Here is an 11,342-nt window from a genome sequence, read left to right on the forward strand (position 1 = left end):
CATTTGCTCTTTCAGAATAATTAAAGACTTGGCTCACAATCCAACAACTCCCTCATCCATAATCTTACTGCTTGGAGAGACCTCTTTTGGAGAGAGTTTTCACTGAAACACTTCCAGAGGTCCCCAGTTTCCTCTGCTGACATAGGTCTGGCCATCTCTTTGTACATTTTTTACTGTGTTTACTTAGTCAGATGACTTTTATGTCACGGTTTGCAAGTCTGCTCATTCCTTTCAGCAGCATTTCCTCCTCTTGTTTAAAACTTGCTGAGTGCCTTCTTACATTTATGAGGGAGCCCATCTACAGTTCAACCAGAACACTAAATATATTATACATTCTGTTTATAACATGCCCTGGAGAACTGTAGTTAACAGTGCAGATAAAAAAAAATTGGCTATAGTGTTCCTTAAAGGAAAGAATTAAGAGGGAAGCTCACAAAAGTGCAATTCTTACCGTCAGTCAGACAGATGCACTTATCTGCTTCCCCAGCGTTACCTCATAGGCAGTGAGACACTTAGCTGCAAAATTTATCAGCTATGAGGTCATTAATAAAGCTGGCCAGTCTCAGTAGTCACTTAAAAGACGATAGTGCTCAATGATAAAGTAAAATACTAGAAGATAGTTTTGTTATAGGCGAGTGGCTGACTTAGGATTTTGCAGTTTACAGGATTTTGACAATGCATGCTTTGAAATTTCTGGCCTAGATTTTCAGCCAAGGAGCCATTTACATATTTCCCTCAACCTGGCTTTAAGAATCTAGGAATACATGTGAGCCCTCGCCAAAGAATATAAAGAAAAATGCAAGAATTTAGATTTACAGTAGAGCTGATGCAGCTTAGCTTGGAGAAATCTCACCAAGCAAGCAAGCTCTTCTCCTTAAAAGAAAGCTCTTTAAGCTTGCAAGCTATGGAAAGTTTTACTAATATCCACGGAAAATTCTGATATGAAAGTAGGAAAGCAGCAAAAATTTAAAAGTATAATTATAAGCTATGGTGTCAACACTCTATTTATGCAAGCTCTTAGCTTGTGCCACTTCAATGTTGTCCCAGTTCCCACTCAAAGGAGCCAAGGGGCAAGTGTTCCTGCATGGAGCTGTCATCTAGAATGCAGCAAAGAGTACCTGAGCACATCTTTGTTCCCTGGCAGGAAGGCTTGTGGATCACAACTTTCAGCTGAGCTCACCCATGAAGAAGGAGTCAAGTTGCGTGTATGTGCCAGGCTCAGAGGTCACACACAGACGTGAAGTTCAGACCCCACTGGTAAGCTCCAGTGAACTCAGAATGTGGGTAAGGGCTTGATGCAGCCCCAGATGCAGAAATGTGGGACATAAAAAACTCCCATTGATCATAGCTGCCTGTGATTCTGTGACCATAAAACCCTGCTCAAGCTCCTAAATAAAATGCTCCCCGAGACCAAAAGGTTTCCATTATCCTACACAGGACTATTGGGAGCTGCTTTCTCTTCCCAACACCCCCTCATGCTGCCCCTCTGCCTCCCGCCCATCTTTTCACATATCCACCAGCAACAAACTCTCTGCCCCAGTGCACAGAAGCTGCTTCTTATCAGACCCTTAAATATACATATCCTAGAGCTACAGGAAAATTACAATCCAAATTGTGCAAATTGAGGGCCACATCTTCCACAAACCAGGCAGAAAACTGCCAAATGCTTGAAGGTATATTTTCACAGTTAACACACACAGCAGATTAGTTTCAAATCAGCTGCCTAATCAGGGTTCCCAGGAAGGCTGCGGGCACATTTTTCAAAGATGAAGAGAAGAGCTTTCCTGCCACTCTAACTACAGTCCTTATGAAATCCCAGAGAGCAAGGCTAGCTAGACACAGGGTGGGTTTCTCCCTTGCACATTCCTTCTATTTCAGGCTGCCCCCTTTCTCCCAAGAAACTAAGTACAGTGTACATCTTCTTATCACAGGTTTTTTTTGTTTTAATCTTCTCATTTTCTTTCATTATATGAGATGCACTTCTCCAAATATTCTGTCACATAAGAACTGACGTTGAAGTTTTAAAACCAAGTATACAGTTGGGGGGGGTCAGGGGGGAAAGAAAAAGAAAACCCTCTGCCACATTTTTTAACCTGATTATACAATGGTGTATACCTCCCAATTGTCTTACCTTCTTATAAAGATGGTAGACTCCAAAAGGAGTCACTGTATAAGTGTCCCACACTTATTAACAAACCCTCTCAATTTCCTCCTTCAGTTTAAAACTCAGGTTGTAGGAGTGCTCACCAAGGGGACCCCTATGTGGGACACCACACTATGTAAAGCCATCTCTGAAATATATTTCTTTGAATTTAGAAGTAGACTCTGCACACTTGCATGAATGACTCTTAGATGCAGAGCCCTCCCTGTTTTCTTTATTTGCAGCCTGTGGCCTGTGTGGAAGCAGCCATGGGCCCTCAACCCCTTTGCTGCTGGTGCAGAGTGAACTGCCTGGGAAGGTGGGCAGCTGGTAATGGTCACAGAGCGAGGACAGCATTCCCACTTGTGGCCATAACAAATGTATCGCAGGCCCCTACCCTGTCAGCAAAGTGCTTCCATAAGGCAATGACTCTCTGAACCCATCTGAAAGCCTCTTGGAGAGCTTTCCCAACTTTTACAGTTTAGTCTGATTTGTATCCTTTTCCTCTGTCCTGTGTAGCCACAGAAGGTGGCTCATGCATTTGACTGGGATGGAGGAAGCCACCATCCCTTGACCATATCCTTTGACCGGTGCTGTGTCATTTCCTCTGCTCAGAGACCCCTCTTCTTGACAGCCTGCTATAGCATTATTTTTTCTGCCTTCTGGGAAACCCATCATTGTTCCCTAAATAAGATAATGAGTTCACTATAAAGCTGATATTGGTCTAACCTGCAAATACAGAATTAACATTAATGCCATGCATGACTTTTGCCAAATCCTCGCCTTGTGTCATCACTATGATTGGCATGTTTGCAGCACACATTGCAGGAGCTTGATTTGGTTCACAGCTCTCAGTCATTTTTATGTTCAGACATATAATCTAATGAGGTGAAAATGGAAAGCAGCCCCTGAGCATTTGGCTATTGCTGGGAAAGAATGCAAATTAAATATTTGAAAGAGTGGGGCACAGCAAAGTGTGTCACGGAGCTTCGGAGTTCCATCAGGTGCCTCGCCAGCTTGCACAGCCTTTGTGTCCACATTGTCTGCCTGTTGGATGGAGCTGAGAGACAGAAGAATGACAGTCTGGGGACAAGAAAGAAAGACAGTAATTATGGGACGTATGTGATTAGCATGGTAGCCAGAGAAATTAAACCACTAGTCCCAGGAATCTTCCCTTCTATAAGGTACCTGTGGTGGAAGAGAAAAGCTCCACACTACAGAGTTCAGCTGGAATCCACTCCCTGCTAGTTTAGCTTGATTGCTTTTTTGGATACCTACTGTGGGGGTTCAGTTCCTTGACCTTCCTTTCTATAGAACTATATTGTCCTGCCACGAAGAAAGGCAGATTAAGAATTTGCAGGGATCCTTCCATCACTGGACTCTGACAGGAGTGCTCAGGGAGTTCATTTTCCATGGCTTAAATTGCTCCAGGCTAGCATTCTTATCAAAAAGGTTTGGTTTAATGTAAAACACAGACTTCTTTTATTTCTTTTTAATTTTAGCTTCATATTAAACAGCACTACAAATTTCCCTTTGAACAGCAAGTCCCTGAGCTGCTTTCCTTTGAATAACATATAAATTTAGACTAAACTTTATTGTTCCTGGGTAAATTAGTCTAGTTAAGAAGTTTATAATTATTATTAGAGAGGCAAAATGTTTTACATAACAGCTGAAAAGTCCGGAAAATTCCTGGTGTAATTAGACTATGGGATCATTGTTTGCTTGCTCTTTAAAGGTACCAGCCTACAGCATAGTTTCCAAACTTTGTCTTTTGGGTGCCTTGGGATCTCAACAAGGTCAGAAATAAAAAGAATTAACAGTCTGGTAAGCATTAGCTGGCACCCCAGCCATCTCTTCCAGCAGGATTCCCCCCACACCTCCCAGCACACAGTGCTCTTTCTCCACAAACATGTTTCCTCCATAATTTCCCACTGTTACTTCACTACACCACTGTCTTTCCTCAGGTGGTGCCCGTGCAGGACAGGGCACTGGGGTGATGGGGAGAAGCCCCTTGGGCCCTGCATCAGTGCAGTGCTGCTGTCGGGCAAGGGGGACATCAGGCTCCTCTGAGCACTGTGAAAGCCTCTTTCTCCCAGTAGCACCACAGGTACACAGGCTGGGAGCCAAAAGTTCATTCCTCTTCCATCCATTAGGTGCTTTGAACTCCCACTTCATCTGCAAAAATGCCTGGACTATTAATTGCCAAGCTTCTGGGTACTCAGAGACAGGAAGCTGTTTCACTTTACAGGGAATAATTAAATAAAAATTTGGCAAGAGAGGTAGAGCTGCTGTTAGAGCAATTCTGGAGTCTAGCAAGCACTCATCAGAGACTCAGGAAAATATTTCTGTCCCTGCTCCAAGGACAGCGTGCACAAGCTTAGCTTAAACCTCCCTGAATAAAACACATGCAGCAGAGCAAAGGGAGTAACCAAAAGCCAGGTGTCCTTCCAACACCATGTTTCCACGTGGTCTTCCTCTGTTTCTCTGTCCCCTCATCAGTCAGACCCCACAAAGTCATGATCAGATGGCCCTAAGCTGGAGCTACAACATCTCTAGAAAGTGAGAAACAGCAGCAAAGGAAAATGGAGCAGCAGATGAGGAAAGGACCTTTACCCTCAAATATACAATCCAGTCTACCAAAGTTCAGGCCTTCCCTGAAATTGCTACCAGGCTGAGCAGTGTGGGTAAAGGAGTTTGGAGAACACTTATGTGTGATTCTTTCTGAGGCGCAGGTCTAAAATAGTCACCAACCAGTTTAGTGAACTCCAGGCAAAGGTAGCAGCCAACTGGAGACTTTTACAGACAGACGGAGGGGTTTTACAAAAGAAATTGAGGTGCCTAGACTGAACAGAGATTTTGAGGATCTAAGTTTTGGAGATAGAGCTTGATCCCATTTGGAACCCAGTCTTAAATTCCTATGGTGAAATAGAGGCCAACTGCTGCTGAAGCCTCTGGGAATTTCACTATTGGCTTCAGCGATACCAAGAGCTCCTGTTCAGAGCTAGAATGCAAACACCTATAAATGATAAAAAATAGTCTATTTAGCAAAGAACATGCCATTTTCTCTAGCCCCCGATCATAAACTATACGTAGATGACATGAAATACAAATATTTAATATGGCACTTATAATTTCCAAAGAACAAATTACAAAAATATCCATTTTTGATAGCTCTGAAATTATATCTTCACTACCTTCTGCATGTAAACCTCCCTAAAATGCCTGTCAAGTGTACTAGAAGTCTGGGGAATCACTATCACAGTCAAATGCTGTAGATGGATGGTTTCATACTTTGTGGGAAAGACTTGCTTTTCAAATAAAATGTTTAAAACTTCAGAGATATTGATGTATTCTCAGCTAACCAGATGCTGTATACTAACTGTGTGCCAGTATTCTCTCAGTGCTGGAAGAGAAATAGTTGAGACAACATATTTGATAGATTTGTTTAGGGATTTTCTATGCATATGGAAATCATTTGTTTCTCTATTGCAAAGTATGTTTGATTGTTCAGTATTAACATTTAACTAGAAAAAGTAGCTACAGTGCTCCCAGTTGTGAAGCACAAGCTAAACTAAAAAAAAACCTGAAAAGCAGCTTCAGCATATCTCATGCTCATTAGGAGAATAAACGATGCAAAAATTAACTGATGACAAGTATGCAGATTTCTGTAACTCAACAGTTTAATGTAAGAGTCTTACTTGGTTCAGATACATAGAATGAAATCCTAAAGGACTGACGTGAGTCCACCTGCAAAAGAAAAAGGCTTGGTGAGCATCAACAGGTTATGAGGGAAAGTTCCACTGAAGTGCTAACTACAAAATGCAGTCCCTAAAGAAAGAAATAATGCCTTGCTTGTATGTTCTCACTACAGAAAAACGTTGGTGTAAAAACTTTCTTCCTTTCTGTTCTTGGGTTTCCCAGAGGTGAGAATTTCAGATGGAACTGCAGCCACATGTGGCATGCACACTGCAAATTCATGCATTGCAGGTGATACAGGAGGCATTGAGTTCATTATGTGCACACTGCAGAGATGCACATGCTTATCCAACTAAATGTATTCCAGACTGGTTAGACTACACTGTGTGCACATCAGTTGTGCACACAGAGAAATGGCCAATTTCTTTCTTCTTCACATAAACTTCATTCCCAAGCAGCTTGGATTTCCTTGGACTTGTCATCTGATAGACCTGGTTTTTTTCTATTTGTAATCAGATGATGGTGAAGAGATTCTTATTTTACATAATATATTCATCATTCCAAAGCATGATTTTGTCATCCTGTTTTACCTTAATTGAGGTTGAAAGTTAAAATTACCAGATGATATGCTTTCTTTCTCTGAGTGGTTACATGTAACTACTTTTCTGGTTTAAAGTTCACAAAGCAAATTCAAAATTTACTTTACTTATATTTATTGTTGCTCCAGCACAAGATCTGTTTCCTTGACAACTTTCTCGAGCAAGCAACTTTAAAAGCAAAATTTCTTTAAAAATTTAATAATGACCCAAAACTAAGCTGGGCAACTGTTGGTTTTTTTCTCTATTCAAATGCATAATAATTTTTTATTTTGCAATCAGAATCTGCAATAATATTTCCTAAGGCTTGTTTTTTGTGAAACAAAAGACTTGTATATATCTGCTTTGCACAATTTAAAATGTAATATTTCTGCAGATGAGAAGATATAGCCAAACTGAAAATGAACTACTACATTTTGGCATACAATAGAAACCAGATTGTTTAGGTTTATGCATAAGAAATAACTAGAAACGGGGCTAGACTTCTTCCTAGACCAGGGTCTGAATTAAAATCTCATCAGTAAACTTTGGTTGTACATACCACAACAAATATTTTTGGAGGGTATTTAGGACATGGATAGGTTTACTATTATTCCTACAGCTCTATTCCTCCTGACAGGAAAAAAAAAAAGAGCCAGGTTTAAATTTTTAAATAGTTCACTTAAAAATAATGAACTTCCTAAGACCAGTATGCTTCCCAGAGGAATCTGGGTAAAACTTGCAGATGCCCATCCCTAGAAGTGTTCAAGGCCGTGTTGGATGGGGCTTTGAGCAACCCGGTCTAGTGGAAGGTATCTCTGCCCATGGCAGAGGTGTTGGAAACAGATGATCTGTAAGGTCCCTTCCAACCCAAACAGTTCTGTATTTCTATGAAAATTGGGCACCTGCCTATGCATCCACATTCGCAAGTATGTGCTTCCATATTTGCAAGCTTTGAATCACTATATAAAAACAGCCTACAAAACCTGGAGCTGGAAATGAGCATGGCGTCAAGCTGGAAAGGCAGAGCAAGGATTTACACTGCTAGTAAATAAAACACCCATCCCACCACTACCATCACTGAAGTCCTTTAATTACTCCCCAAGTCTCTGGGCTAAGTGCTGGGTTCATCCCAGGTGTGCCTGCTGTCCCCTCTCCCCCCTCATGTCCATCACAGCCTGTGATGCAGTGTTGGTGAGTAGGGGGCTCAGATCCACATCCAGTGGGATGGGATGGGAGATCGTGGTCAGTCCACCTTTGCTTGGTGGCTTTCTGGCTGACATGTCAGTGCTGGATAAAGGGATCTTCTGCTGAGGCACCGGCTGCAGCCTCAGAAGATAACAGTTTACTGTTTTCCTCAAAGCCTTTCCCAGGAGACTACAAAGTCCCACAGCACTGAAGCATGGTGCTGGTCTCACACAAGCTGCCTTTTCTCTCTCTGTTTATGACCATCTTTCACGGCCTAAGGAAGCAAGGTCAAAACATTCCTGATGTTCACTCCTTTCCTATGAATGTACCCAAACTGCTGGGCTGACCAACCACAGGCAAGGCGGGCACTGCCCCTGACAGCTTTTGCCCACAGTTCAGCAGCACTTTTATACCTCAGTAGTACCTTCACACTGAGGACTGGGAAGCACTCTACTCAGGGATTTCTGTTTGAACACACTTGCCTGGTTATGGAAGATGCCCACATTTCCCATCTCTCCACTATCCTCAAATTCAGGGGTGCCTGGGTGAGGAGTCCAGGGGCAGAAATAATTGATGTCAAGCTATGAATTTATAAAAGATACAAAGGTCTGCACTGAGGAAATCTGCATCTAGTGCAGGAAATTATTCAGACTTTTCTAATCAAGGTAAAGTAGGTTAGGACTGTCCCAAGTAGGCTGAGAAAGCAGCTAAATGAGACACTGTACAAACAGCTTGCCTTTCTGTCTCTGCATTTTCCATCTGATATTCGTTTCAAAGCTATTTGGGGTGAAAAGGAAGTTTTGTTATATGATCTGTGTGCATGTACACCCTTCTCTGGTCACAATAATGTCTCACTAGCAACAGAGAAAATACGCTCTTAAGTCTGGGAGAAAAATATCTGCCTTTCCTTTCAGCAAACACATATCACTTTGAAGTCCAGCAAATATTTTTATCCAGTTTGACCACTTTTGAGAAAGGAAAATTTAAGAACTCCCATAAGATTCTAAGATTCTAATTACCTTTTTTTCAAATATGAGGCTAAATATAGGGTATCTCTATACAGACAGGTACCAACAGGAAAAAACTGCTTTGTCCACCTGGAATCAAAATGGGCCAGATACAGAGCAACTTTGAAAAATAAGTGAATTTATTTACATTTCATGGTGCTATTCTTAAGCTACGCCCTCCGCTTTAGTCTTCACAAGTCTAAGTCATGTCTAAACCAGTGATCCCTTTATTCCAGACTATTTGGAAAGAGGCTGATAATCACTTCTTTCAATATCTGTCTATCAAAAAAAACACCCTTATATTTAGTTTTACCTCCAAAAGAAGATTTCAAATTAACCATAACCTGTACTAGTGTGCATTTAACATCCAAGCTGGTTGCAGGAGAGCTCAAGCTCCTCCAAGGACCTCAGGAGATCAGATGTGCTCAGCACCAAGGTCAGATAAGGCTGTTCAGGGCTGTGCCCCTCGGGGCTGGAACACCCCAGATCAAAACTGCACAGACTCCCTGGATAGTCTGAACCTCTACCCCCCAGCCTCAGGAGAGAGAGTTTCTCCCTCTATCGAGTCTGCACTTCTCTTATTTTAATTTAGATGCGTGGTCTCTTGTCCTTCTATCATGTAGCACTGTGAGCAGCCTGGGTCTTTCCTCATGTAGTACTAATGTGCTGTGTGCTGCAGACCTCAGGGCACAATAATTTACCTATGCTTATGTTGTCCCTGGCAGGTTGGGTTAAATTACTTTTGGAGGCTGCATCGTGAGCTGGCAGCTTCTTTAAACCCTGATGGTTTTTTCTAGCCATAGTTCAAGATGGTCGAACGTGTGCAGCTCTGAAAGAGCTCTGAAATTAGCTTATTAGCTCTGAAAAGTGCTTACCTTTGCATACGAGGGCTGTTCCCTTCATGTCAATGTGACTCCATGCTGTGTGGGAGGTAAAACATGTATGGAAATACTTGTATGGTCAGGCTGAGATAATGCAGAAGGATCTTGTGAGACTGAGCAAACAATAAAACAACAGAATAAATTCATGGATATATATGTAAAGTGATACGGGGAAAGTAATCTTAACCTCATATATAAAATAATGGGCTTTGAGCTGACTGTTACCACTCAAGAGAAAGACTCTGGGATTATGTTCTATGAAAACAACTCCTTCCAAGCAATCAAAAAAGCGAATGGAAAGTTAGGAATTATTAGGGAAAGAGTAGAGAGCAAACATAGCTATGCAGCTGTATAAACTTGTGTTTCTTGAACAGTGTCTGCAGCTGTTTTTTCAGAAAGAACAGAGTAGAAATGGCAAAGGTTCAGAGACGAGTGACAGAGGTGACCAAAGGTATGGAATGGCTCCTAGGAGGGGAAAACAGCTGAGCAGAGTTGGTTCTGCAGTCTGGAAAAGAGGTGAATAGAAGGGTGTTACAGCCAAGGGCCACCAGATTCATAACTGAATCCGCAGTTTTCCATTCCTTCTACTGAATATTATCCAGTGCAGCTAATAGGAGCCAGCTTCAAATTTAGCAAAAGGAGAGTCTTGATGCACAAGAAAGAAGATCTATGGAGCCCCTTTTTCAAAGTTCTCCTGGGATAGGACTCAGAAGAGAGGTCTGTTGAGAATAAAGAGAAAAAACCCAAGAGAGTCAAGAAATGTCCTCACTGAAACTTGTAGGAATCTGGAAAAATAACAAATATGTTTGAACTGTCCTTACTCTTTTGGGGACATTTGCTTCAGGCCACAGTTGGAAATAACACATTGGGTTAGATCACTCCTTGCTCCAACAAAGTATGGCCTTTTATATGTTTTTTTTCAGGGTCCTGGTCTGTTTGAAATTTTGATGCCATTATGAATTCACCTTGTAACCATTACAAAGAAATAAACCTTCACAATTAAAAAATGCATTATAAAAGTTCTATAGGTTGAAAATCAGGACTAAGAAATTTAAAAAAAAAAATCATTAAAAGACTTTCTTTGTCAGCAAGTAAAGAGAAAGGTTTAACAAGAACCAGTGATGGCAGCTGAGGCCAGATTAGATGGACTCAACACAGGAGCAGTTAGGTAACATGAAATGGCCTGTGATACAGAGCAGGTCAGGCTAGATGATCTAATGTCCCTTCTGGCCTAAATATCTCTGAGTATAGTACTCTGGCAGCCACACAAATGTTGAAAGCAAACTCCAACTCAGTATGTTTTCTGTCAGTCACACTATATCTAGATAGATTTTCATGCCAGTTTTTTAAAAACTTGCCTTGTTGATTTTATAACTGCATTTTATTTCTCTGGTTAAGATGATAATATTGAAATTCTAGGACAGCTTAGAGTCATGATAACCTGCTACCATCAGTTTGCATTTATTTGTGTAAATATTTGGTTTAGTTTCAATTAATGCAATATTTTCATCTTCGTCAGCTCCCTGGTGTTTTGCTTTTAGACTGTAGCTGCTCAGAAAATATGTTTTTTCTCCCTCAGTGAAATTTTGATTTCCAGATCTTTTATTTTCACCAGAACCATAAGACCAGTGAGTCACATACAGATTTCCCAATCAGTAAAAGAATTGCTCATTCCCTGAAAAACAACGTTAAAAGTGAGAAAGTGATTCTGGCATAGCATGCAGTGCCAGGACAGAGGCCTAGGTTGGTTTTAAAAGTGGGGAAAAGAAGAAATGTGTGAGTAAACAAACAAAAAAAAAAAATTGTAAGCAAATTAGAAACTCTCTGATAACTCCCTGGCCTTTTCTGACTTAAT

The sequence above is a fragment of the Corvus cornix genome, chromosome 3 (genome assembly GCF_000738735.6).
Source record: "Corvus cornix cornix isolate S_Up_H32 chromosome 3, ASM73873v5, whole genome shotgun sequence".
In the NCBI taxonomy this organism is placed as follows: Eukaryota; Metazoa; Chordata; class Aves; order Passeriformes; family Corvidae; genus Corvus; species Corvus cornix.